We start from the raw sequence: 13,335 nt of genomic DNA, 5'->3' as shown, positions 1-13,335 counted from the left end.
AGTCCGCCGTTTGTGACTACAGATATACCTCGATAGTACGTACACCTTTGCTTCGTTTAGCGTACGTATTACCGAAATGTACGTACTATCGAATCACAATTTTAGGCTTTTAAGCATTGTTGTATTATGCTTAATATTGCGTGAAATTTGCAAATTTGCATACACTATTGAATAAATATATGTTTTAGTGGTATTGATTTAATATCGTAGTTAATTTTTAATTTTTTTTAAATCAATGATTTTGCCCTTTGTGAAGCTTGGAATGAAAGAAAGTATTGCTGGAAAATGTACGTACTATCGAGGCAAAATGTACGTATTATGGAGGGTACGTACTATCGAGGTATACCTGTATCGGGACTGTAAACGGACAGATCCAACTCAAATGGTGTTTACAGAACCGTCTGCTTACCCTGTTGAAGCAACACGAGGGCCCTACGATTTTCTGGCCGGATCTAGCTTCATGCCAATATTCAACGGATGTCCTGGAGTGGTACGAAGCCAACGGGGTTACTTTCGTACTTTCGTTCGTTCTACTACTACTTGCCATGAGGGTCAGTGCAGACTTGTTGGCAACCAATTTAGCTGCGTTTGTCCAAGATTTTCGAAATTTATCTATAGTTGTTGCTTGTTGTTTGTGCTGGGACAGCTCTCTCTTCACCAAAGCCCAATACCGCTCGATGGGGCGTAACTCTGGACAGTTAGGTGGATTCGCCTCCTTCTGAACAATACCCAAGCAGCAATGTGAGTTTTATTGTACTCTTATGGTGGTCTTCAAGACCAATTTTGGTCTTGAATGCTATCATAAGAGTGTAATAAAACCCAAATTGTTTCTTGGGTATGGACTCCATCACCATACCATTCCACAACATCTTTGGCGTATTGACAGGATGCCAAATCAAGCCAAAACAGCGAGGGTACATCATGGCTGTGTAGGAACGATAACAATCGTTTCTGCAGGCATTCTTCACGGTATATTTCCTTGTTAACCGTTCCCGTAGTGATGTAACTTTTGCTTGCTTGACCACAGCTGCATATGGCCTGCCATACTACATCTTTTTTGGGGAACTTGGCTTTCTTCGTTGTCCTAAAATGCTCTGCAACGCCATTCCGTTTCATGGCAGTGTAAAAAGACATACCAGGAAGCTGTTTAAAGTCTTCTAGGACATACGTTTCATCGTCGTCATCGTCAATTACAACTTTGTTAAATATTCGCGTTAAAGCTTACGAGAGCGTGTTTTGACCGTCGTACTTTGCTTATCATTACGGTTTGGCACAGTCCTCACCTTGAAAGACTTCATGCCTTGTCGTTGCTTTGAAGTGTGCACGAATGTTGGCGACATTTTTATTTTACGAGCAATGGTACGTACAGAAATATCTGGTCTCCTCCGTAATATTTGTTTTACCTTCGCATCCTTGTGGTGGTTCCTCAGATCCGTTTTTGTTCCACTTCCCTTCTTCCTAGCCTTTGTCAAGCGAGTATCGAACGATTTTAAAACACTGTTAACAGTGCTTGGAGGAAATACAAGCTTTTTGGCAAGTTTTCTTAACGAGAGATCCGGCTTTTCATTGCGACCGCACACAATTGCTTTTGCACCTGCTATTCTTTCGACGCCATTTTACGTTGAGCGCTTGTTAAATAAACAAGTGTTATATTTTCAAAAAGAAAAGACATACGTCTACCACTCTGCAAAATATTTCACTTATTGTTAATGTATTTCCGAAACTGTGTGTGTTTAGGGGTGTCCAAATTTTTTCGCAAACAAACCTTATCTATAAAGGCTATGAAGATCATCCCGATCCGGTGAGGTGGCGTGTTCGCTACAATACCGGCAACAAGTGTGAGTACGAGGAACGTCGATCGACGCCCAATCGCATCCATCCAACAACCAGAAGGGAAAGCGGCGTCGGTCTCCGGAAGATGCGAAGTGGAAGTAGGCGACAGTGGATAGAAAGTGGGCCCGAAGTGAAAATAGAAAGCGAAGAGGTAGGAGATAGACGGTAAGAAAGTGGGATAGAAAGAGAATAAAAAGGAAGTTTGCTTCAGATCGATTCCAAGTGTTTTCTTATCCGGTAGCCAAGCGCGTATGCTGACCTTGAGACAGTGAAGAGGGGAGACTCCGCATTTCTTTGTGTGTCCTCTACCCGCGAGTTACAACAACAACGTCATAATCACATTCGGTGGCCATCAAAAATTTGTCATCAATTTTACTCTGAAGTCCACGAACACTCTGGTAGTATATCTGATATCCAGTAGCCAGAATGTCGTCAATAAGGTCATGGCTCTTGTGTCAAGACTGGAATGGCTCTTGAGTTTAAATATAGTACTGCGAAATGAATCCAGCCATTCGTTCAGAATCAAGGTATCACCATCGTTCTACAGCGACTCCTGGGTCCTGTTAGCCTCAAACTATTCAGTGGGGGCCTCCCAAGCTGCGAATGCAGGCACAGTCAAAACTATACTTATGATCACCATGCAACTCGCAATAAGCGAGCCTTAGCCAAGAGAAAAGTTTACTAGTTAAACAAATGATGTGTTTAACTGTCGTCCCTGTCTGTGAAGCAAGGTAATCATGAAGAAAATGTATGAGGAAATTTGACCTTAAAACTTTTCCTGAATTCTCACCAGCTAGTGATTGAAAATTGTAATAAAATCTACATAATTGAAACATCTATTATGAATCGATTGGTATTCAAACCATCAAAATGCATTAAATAATTGGCAGAGCTATTAGCGTTCAAAATTTTTCATTTTTTCGTGACGCTCGCAAGTTCTGATTTTTTGGAATTGCCTCTGACCAGCTGCCTTTATGAGAGACCTAGTAAAATTTTTATTGTAAATAAAGAAAGTAATAATAGATGTAACAGTGTGTAATATATGAGAAGGTGAATGTGAATATGTGAACGTATACTGACAATTTATCAGTAATTCATAAACTATACTCGATGTAATGCATGAATTGGTAAATTAAATCACTGCCGCAATTAACGAACAAAGTTCCTAGACAAACCAATTAGCATAAAACAAACATGAGAAGTAATATCAAACTACCGTTCCGCTAATCTATTTCACACCCGATCTGGTTCAGCTGCAAACCAGACAGTGCATTCCAGTTGCACTTTCTGGTTCGTATCAGCGGCGATCGCTTGCATGCAAAATAACAATACACTCCGCCAGCCACATGCAAACGACCTCAGCGCGCAGGAAGCGAGGAACCGCTCCGAGTGAAAAAAAATCGACTCGACTCACGCACATCCCCAGTCGACAGTTCGGATTTCCAATGCAACTCTCCACAATCAACTCCAGCAACATCTTTCTGATGATGATAACTCTCCACCAAACAACCACACACAGCTACTAGCTAGGTATGTACATACGTTCAGTGCGATTAAGCTACAACATAAAACCGCACCTCATCAGCGCAGCCGGACAGCCAAGCTGCAGTTTGAAACTGTTGTTTTTCGCTTCTTTCTCGCCGGCTCTTTCTTCTTCGCCACGATCGGGCTTTGACTTCGCTCTCTAACAACATACTTTTGCATCCCCCTTAAGGCAAATTGGCTCTCTCTTGCTCATCTAAGCTGCGCTATGGGATGGCTGTGCCATCGCCGACCGTCGAGTTTTCAGCTGCGCGCTGCGCGGATGGTTCACTCTCTTTCGAATTTTCTTTTCTATATTCCCTGCCGTTGTTGATGAACGACGACGACGACGACGACAACATCATCGGCGCTCAGTGTTGTAGCACACTAGCACACAATCAGACCTCCTTTAGACCACAACGACCGACAGCGTCGACAACGGAGACGACGACGCCGCCACTGCCGCCACGGTCAGGTCACTAGCCAGCAAGTACGGTGTCCATTTCCAAGCCAGTCAGTGTACGTCTAACGTCTTCAGTGTCAAGGTCTCTTGATTCTTTCTCCCTTGCTCTCTGTCCGTGCGACGAAGAAGAAGGTGCTGCGTTGGGTGCAGCAAGGAGACTCCCTAGTTGGCGCTACGGATTTAACTTCAAGTGTTTGGACTCGACTTTATGAGCATTTTTGGCACCTGTTGATTGAATTGCAGTTTTTTCTTGTGAAGTTGTACAACAAGTGATGTTGAAGACGTGTCCGGAAAAAACGCTACTACCGGTTGAAGTTGTCTGCTAGCGTGCCGTGAACTGTGTGTGTCCAGAAGTGCCAAGAATTCATCAAGTGCTGAATCGTGGAAAATAATCTGTACTTCGACTAAATGGAATTAACCTTCCGCTGGGAGTGAAATCAAGTGAGTTCTTTTTTGCTCCTACTGGGGATGATGGTTTTGTTTAAAAGAATAATAATCTGTGGTTGATAGCGTAGCGAACGATTGTGTAATTACTGGAATCTTTTCTTTTTGCTCGAAAGTAGGAAAATGAGAAAAAAAACGCAATGTAGCACTATCGCGGCGAAGAAAAAAGATGCAAAACAACTTTCAAGTGGAAATAACTGTGAACTAAATTAAAAAACCGCGTTTGGCCTCAGTCGCGGATCGAACCACGGATTTGGAGAAGGGGGACACATACGGGTGATTCGATCCGCCGACCATTCGATGGTGCTGGGTCCAAACATACCCGGATAGCAAGAGAGCGAATGAGTGTGTGGCGGGGTTCGTCTTCGTCACCAACTGGGGAAGGGAAAAGCTTTAAGCGTTGAGCACACAAAGTATAAAGGAAGCATAAAAATCATCAAGAAACAAGTCCCGGACGGCGGTGTGTGTATTCTGATGCTGTTGCCACTGTGGCGGCAGGCTGCGGTGACTTTCTTTCTGCCTCTCGTCGGTAACGGAGCTGGCTGCTAGATGATCTTCTTCCCTCTTTTCGGTCCCTCAGCGGGGATGTCGCAGCGCAAAAAGGAACTCCTCGGGGAAGGGAAAAAGTGACCATTAATTAAGATAAAAAAGAAATAATTTAATGTTTTGTTCGCCTTCGGCAGGAAAAGGTAGCATTTTTTTGGAGATCTGGAAATTCCGCTTTAGCGATTCCAGGAAAATCATTGCCGCTTTGTGGTTCAATTCGCGGCTCGAAGTTTAATTTGCAAGACAGTGCCAGCGCCAGAATGCACTGTTTACATAGGATCAAGCGAGTATAACTTTCACATACAGTTTAAAAGGGTCGATGCATTTGTTAATGAGCAATGTAAGCGATGTTGTTTTTGGTTTACTGTTGCGTATACCTAAAAACAGTTATCAGCTTGTGAGCAGTGCTTGTAACTGTACATCTTAGTTCCTGGCGCTGCTGCGTGTATCTTACATACTACAGTGTTTCAACGCAGCACGTTCGAAAATCGATGATTAGCCGGATGTGCTTTCGACGTCCGACTGTATGTTGAATAAATTTTAGAGTAGAAACAGAGCATAGATTTAATTTTTATTACTAGATTGTTGCTGGCAGTATTGGCAGTACAGTGGGATTTTGAATTTGGCAACTGATGCGTGTCGCCTATGTTGCCAAAATCGAAACCGTGCCGAAATCGAGACCCTTTTTTGATATGAAAAAATTGAATGTAAATGCGTTAGAAATTGATTAAATATTGTTAATCAACGATTGCAACCATTTTATGTTTGAAAAGTCCGCCAAGAGCAATCCGTCCGGTGCAAGTAAGCTTCTGGCATTCTCCGGTAAGCCGTAGTCCTACGACAATAAAAATATTATTGTTCGAAACATTCTATAATAGCAAACTATTTTTCATGAAAACACTGAGGGTATCATTTTTGCGTCATTTAAAGCATGTATGTGGACTCTGATTGATATTTATGCATATTTTTGTAAGGGAAATATTTTGTGTTGTCAAAAACGGATACTTTTGTTGCCAAAATCAAGGCATGCTAAAATCGACCTGTGCCAAATTCGAAATCTCACTGTATTCCCTTTGGTTGAACCAAAAACGTATACGTGTATTATTGTATTGCATTGCAGGAATGAAAGTTTAGTGTTTTGAATTGTTAATTATGAACAATAAAAAATATTTGATTTCTTCTATCATGCTGGCTGCCAAGGAATCGATTTACGACAAACACTGAGGTACTAAAAATGATTGTTTGACCCAAAGTGACATTAACCCACTTTCTACGAGAAAACCCCCGTTTTAAACCACCTGTTGGTGAAAGGAAGCTTTGTTATACCATCTTACTTGTTATTTGATATAGAAAATCGACCCGTTTGCAGAACAAAATGCAACTATTTTTTATATGTTTTTAACCCAGAGGGTCATTCTCCAATTCAACTATTTTTCAATGCTGTGTTAGTTGATTTATATCGTACATATAAAACGAATAACCTTACATTTGATTTCAAATCATGAAAATCCGTTCAAACGTTCAAAAGTTATATTTTTTTATGAAAGGTGTGTAAAACGAGAAAGAGGCATACCAGGCGCCAAATGAAAAAATGCGGGTCTAAAATTTTCTCGAAAGGATTAGGTTTACAATATTTGAAAAAATCAGAGCACTTTTTAATTTAAATTCATCTTTTTCTCATGGAATTGTTAAGTAAGTACAGTAAGTAAGTTTTTGGTGATTGGTGTAAGTGCAAGTAAAAGTGAGTTATGAAAGAAAACATAAATCTTTACCATATAATCAGGATTGACTTTCAGTCGTCGTCACTTGAAACAGTCACCAACTTGAACTGAAACTTGCTTGAAACGTTCTGTTCAGCAAAATAATTGAATTGCTTCATCTGAAGCGAAGGTAAGAAGAAGTCAGATTCATTTATTTATTTCGACGATGATTAATCCCAAGTAACAATCCAACAGCAAATTGGTCTTATCCATTTCTTATAGTAATTTTATCGTAGCATTACAGAATCTATCAGGGTTTTTAATGGTTTTCTTCAAGTAAATTTTATCTTAGTTGATTAACAGTTATGAAGTATGATTCAGGAAGCACCATAAAAGTACATTATCAATAAGTGTAATTTACCTTATGAGTGGTTGTAAATGATACTTGATTCTCGGTTCTTACAGTTTCCTTAAAACTCTTAAATAGTTTTGAACGCATACTTGTGCAAGACGAGTTCATCTTGACAATGCTGCCATAAAACTCTCTTAAAACGCATGTTCTTGAAAAAGAAATCATTTTCTTAAAGACGAACATTCTAGCATAGACAACTAATCTGTCAAAATGGACATCTGGATCTGGAGAGCAATGAAAAAGTATGGATGTAAACGAAAATAACCAAAAATCGGTCCAATATTTTGAACACTTCCTTATCTGAATAGTCAGCGAAGCCACAAAACGGCAAAGATGTACAGGGTAGTAATGCGTAATGTAAAAAGTATAAATTCCAACTAAGCTAGTGATGATGCATCAATGGAATATTTGCATGCAATTCTATAAATTTGGTTCGATTGTACCATATTAAGACGATTTCGATAACCAAAGAAATGGACAGCAAAATAGACAACAATGTAAACAACAAAATAGACATCAAAATGAAACATAAGGAACAACAAAATGTACTTGTACAAAACGCAAAGCTAAATGAACGGAAAAAGACAATGAAACCTTCAATAAAATTAACAACAACATAGATAACAAATGGACAACAAAATGGACAGTGAAATGAGTAACAAAATGAACAAAACTAAAAACAAAATTGGCAACAAGACTGACAGCAAAATGGATAATAAAATGGGCAACAAAATTGAGAACAAAATAGACAACGAAATGAACACTAAAATGAACAACACGATGGATAAAAAATTAAAAACCTAACTGACAACAAAATGGAAAAAATGAAAAACAACGGATAACAAAATGGGCAATAAAATTGACAATAAAATGCACATCAATATGGACATTAAAATTAACAACAATATGGATGAAAAAAGTACAACTAAATGGATAACAATATGAAAAATGGATGACAAATGGATGACAAATGGGGAACAAATTGTACAACAAAATGGGCAACAAAACTGAAAGCATGATGGACCATAAAATGGACAACAAAATAGACAACCAAATGTGCAGTACAATGGACAACAAATGAACAACGAAATCGACAATAAAATGCACAACAAAACTGACAATAAAATGCATAACAAAGTGGACATTAAAATGAACACCAGAATGGATAAAAAATTAACTACAAAGCGGACAACTAAATCTATGGATAACGAAATGTGCAACAAATTTGACAACTATGTGAACAACAAAATGGAGAAAAAAGTAAAAATAAAATGGACAACGAAAATATGAAAGTAAAATGAACAACAAAGTGGACAATAAAAACAGCAACAAAAATGTAAAAATTGTAAAACAAAATTGACAACAAAACGACCAACAAAATGGACAATCAAATAGACAACAAAACCGACAACCACATGTACAACAAAATGCATAACAAAAGTGGCAACACATTGACAACCAAATTGACAACAAAATGGATATCAAAAAGGATAAACAAAATGGGAAAAAGGAAATGGGGATGCCAAAGTAGACAATAAATGCGAAATTAACAATAAGGCCATTACACATATTTTATGAAGTTATTGTCCTTCCGGCGTTGAGGCACTGAAGGGGAAGGGGTGGAAACTAAGAGATTTTTTAGTCGAGCAAAAAAAATGCGTTTTAAGCTTTTTTACTTAAACTTTAATCGTGCGAATCAAATCAAATCTTTCTTTTCACATACACGTTATTAGGTTATTACAAATATTTTAAAAAGTTTTTGTCCCTCCGGTGTTAGACCACTGAGGGGGGGGGGGGGCGAAAAAAAACAAAGAGAATTTTTTAATCGAGCAAAAAAAATGGATTTTAGTCATATTTATTTTAAGTTTAAACGTGGAAACCAAATCTATTCTTGCTTTTAATATATAAGTTGTTAATTTCCATGCAAAAATCTACGAAAATAAGACAAAAACGAAAGAAAATTTTTTTGGCCGATTTTCGGAAATTCCGCTGTTTGAATTTCCATTTCTATTTCATGCTAGAAGCGTTTACTCAACTCGTACACCCATTTTTCAAGTTTTTCAGGCTGTACAGCCCACAGGTTATTGATTTAAAAAAAAATTAACTCATATCCTATAAATTATTTTTTTGTCCCCCGATTTTTCAAGCCAATTTCCAAGAGGGGGGTGACAAAAACTTTTAAAATGATTTGCATGGCCTTATTTTCCATGCAAAATCCTACAAAAAGCAAGACAAAATTGATAGAAAAAATTTTCTGCCGTTTTTCGGAAATTCCATTGCTCGAATTTACATTTCTGTTTCGTGTTAGAAGCGTTAACTCCACTCGAACACTCATTTTTTTAGTTTTTTAGGCTGAAGAGCCCACCGGCAATTGCTTTTATAACAAAAAAAAATTGACGAATATCATACAAATTATTTTTTTGCCCCCTGATTTTTTTTCAAGCCGATTTCCAAGGGGAAGAGGGGGGGGGGGGGGTGACAAAAACTTCAAAAATAATTTGCAATGGCCTAAACAAACTAGATAACCACATGGACACTAAAATAACTGAAGAGCAAGATGTATATAAAATGGACAACTAAAACGGACTAAACGGACTAAATGGATAACAAAGTGGACAACAAAATAAAAAAAAATACAACTACATGAAAAACAAAATGGCGAACAAAGAGGACACTAAAATCGACTATAAAATGCACAGCAAAACGAAAAACAAAATAAAAATAAAATAGAGAACGAAAATTAAAAGTGTAAAATGAACGACAAAGCGATTATTAAAAACCGCAGCAAAAATGGAAAAATAGGACAACAAAACTGACGACAAAGGTGACAACATCACAGACAGCAAAAGGAACAACAAAATTGATAAAAAATTGAACTCAGAGTGAACTAAAAATGGACAACATATGGATAACAATGTGGTCAAAAAATAGACTTAAAAATGGACAGCACAATGTACAACAAAATAGAGAATGAAACGTACAACGAAATAAACAACAACATTTACAATTAAATGGACAACAAAATGTACGACAAAATAGACAACAAAATGAACACCAAAAAAGACAATAAGAGGGATTAAAAATATGAAACAACAAAATGGACTACAAAGTGGACTAAAAATGGACTACAAAATGGACAACAAATAGATGTAAAACTGAAAAACAAGATAGATGAAAATGGACAACAAAATGAACAACAAAATGGACAGCTAAATAGATATTGAAAAGGGCAACAGAAACAAAAATAAAGTAGACAGCTAACTAACCGACGAAATGGACAACCAAGTGAAATTGAAAACATTTAAATTGGCAGTTTAATTTACAATGAAATGGACAAAATAGACAACAAAATGTACTCCAAAATGGATAATAATATGGATCCAAAATTGTTGTTGCTATATTTTGAATCAAATATAGTGGTAACCCGATTTTGTTACGCCCCTATTTCGTCTGCCCCCGATTTTGCTACGATTTTTTGCCCTGTTTTAATTTGTCGAAATGTATATTTATATTTATGTTTATTTAGGTCATTACAAATATTTTATAAAGTTTTTGTCCTTCCGGTGTTCGGCAACTGAAGGGGGGGGGGGGGGACGAAAAAAAAAACAAAATGAATTTTTTAATCAAGCAAAAAAAACATGGATTTTAAGAATTTTTATTTAAGATTTAAATGCGAAAACCGAATCTATTCTTGCTTATAATATATACGTTATTATTTTCTATGCAAAAATATACGAAAAAAGACAAAAACGAAGGAAAATTTTTTTGGACGATTTTAGGAAATTCCATTGTTTGAATTTCCATTTCTGTTTCGTGCTAGAAGCGTTAATTCAACTCGGAGACTCAGTTTTCGAGTTTTTCAGTCTGTAGAGCCTACAGACAATTGATTTTATAAAAAGAAATTTGACTCATATCCTGCAAATTATTTTTTGCCCCCCGATTTTTCAAGCCAATTTCCAAGGGAAGTGACAAAAACTTTAAATATGATTTGCAATGGCCTTATTTTCTTCATCTGACTTGAAGACTTTAAGAAAAGGATTCGAAGGAAGCGTTATTCGACTGCGAAAAGCCCCTTTGAGTAAGCCTCATATTCTTAATCAAAATCACACAAAAACGCAGTGTCTTTTGAACAGTCTATAAACGTATATCAATAAGTACAAAACCAATAAATAACTAAAGAATATAAACAAATCAGTAAATAACTTAAGAATAATAAACACACTTTACAATTCCATGAAAGTAGTTAAAATAACATGTTTTTTCTGTGACGATTATACTCGTACGCCATCGGACGAACTAGATCATGAAATCCATAGTTAGGCCATTGCAAATCATTTTAAAAGTTTTTGTGTCACCCCCCCTTGGAAATTGGCTTGAAAAATCGGGGGGTAAGAAAATAATTTGTAGGATATGAGTTAATTTTTTTCATAAAATCAATTGTCTGTGGGATCTACAGTCTGGAAAACTTGAAAAATGAGTGTACGAGTTGAGTTAACGCTTCTAACATGAAAAAAAAATGCAAATTCAAACAGCGGAATTTCCGAAAATCTGCCGAAAAATTTGCTTTATAAACCACGTTAATTCAACAATCGACGTAAAAATAAACTGTATTTTTACAAAACTCATCGTAAAAATAACCACGTAATTCAAAAATGGTAATAATAAATCGTGCAAAAATAGACATGAATGTGAACTTAAACGTTAATTGCGAAATTTATGGCTAGTTATATTACAGTCTTTATCATATGTGCATGTTTGCACTAAAGCACTAGCCCGTAGACGTCTTTGCTTTTATAATATCAGTGGACTGTTCGGAAAAGTTAAGCGAATATTAGATCTCATGCAACGCTTTAAAAAGTTTTTTGTATTTTTTTGCACTTTTATGCAATCAGTCTACTTAAAAATCTTTATCCAAAAATTTATTAGCAATCTCCGATTCACATATGTGTTTACGTATTTTTCCCATGAAGTAAAATGATTTGACATGTATAAGGCGTACTACAGATTGTGAGGCACGATACGCATAGAAAACGAAGCAGTTTATTTTAAGTTATTTAGAAAACTTAAAATAAACAAATTTGCGCTTAAACGGGAGCAAATTTCAATGGTGCGTAAAATTGTTGTTCAGATCACACAATACCGTGCCAAACTTTCCGTTTACCATGAAACATTGTTTACTCTGCCATCCACAAGTAAACACAATCGAGCAATGAACCTCTTCTACTTATGAGACAAAGCTTTTTGAAGGACTACACGACGACCGGGTGCGAAGCACGATGAAGGTGTGAAAACAGTAACTGGAAAGGCTAATCATAAAATGGAGAAAGTAGCAATCTGAAGACCTGTGGTATTCTGTGGTCAGCTCGATGTTAACTACAGGAAGTCTCTCATCGAAAGCGGCGGTTTAAACTGAAGAATGGTTCAGTCATGGTTCCGTGACGCAGGATGTAAGAAAACTGAAGTATGATCAACTTACAACATATTGTCTCGAAGTACCACACCATACCAAATCAGTTGAAATTTCACTATTTGAACAGTTTTTGACGAAGTGCGTTCACTCGTCAAAATATTAAACTCACGGTACTAAGTAAGCACCACTTCACTATCGGCATATGTCTATCCTCGGCAATGCGATGGTGTCATGAAAGCACGTACACATTACGGAACGCCGCCAATTTCACTTTCACCCTGCTGAAGTAACAATAACTGAAACTTCTCATTAGCCATGCATATTCATCCCTAAGCGGCATCGAAGTGCTAAATACATGCTTATTCACCCCCGATGATTTAAAACTTATAACGCCGATCTCACCATCAACAAAAGCACTTAAAGTGACGCATGAAGTATGAGAGCCAAACATATGAAACTAGCCACCATCATCAATATACATACCTACTGTACTGCTAAAAGATGATTGCTCAAAATTAGAGCCACTCACACCGGAGTTGTTGTCTGCTTTTATTTATTTTATGCCGTGTCGTAAAACTGTTCTACCTGTACGCTGCTGTTCAAATGCAACGGGAATATGAGAAAGAATTTTTTCACAGTTCTTGTCTAGTTTTTTTTTTTCATTTTAATTTTCTTAGTGTTGCTAATAACCTTGCAGAACATCTACCATCTTAACCCCATCCAAAGATGGGGCACTCCAGATAGCAGCGTTCTGAGAAACATCGCAATAACAGGTCATAATAATTATAATTATACAACTCTTTTTGTTCGGCTTGGAAGCAAGTCAAGCAAGCAGAAATCGGAAGCTGAGCTTTCGGGTTATTCACACAGCACAAGGAGTTGCTCCTTGATTGACGTGCGGTTCGATGCGTTTAAAGTTATTTTAGTTTCGTTGCATCATGCTCGTGAGTTGATTATGTTACATTTTCTACTAGAGGAATATTGGATTGGATCTTTATTCTTATTG

This window comes from Sabethes cyaneus, chromosome 3 (genome assembly GCF_943734655.1).
Source record: "Sabethes cyaneus chromosome 3, idSabCyanKW18_F2, whole genome shotgun sequence".
Classification (NCBI taxonomy): Eukaryota; Metazoa; Arthropoda; class Insecta; order Diptera; family Culicidae; genus Sabethes; species Sabethes cyaneus.
Note: the sequence above shows the minus strand (reverse complement) of the source record.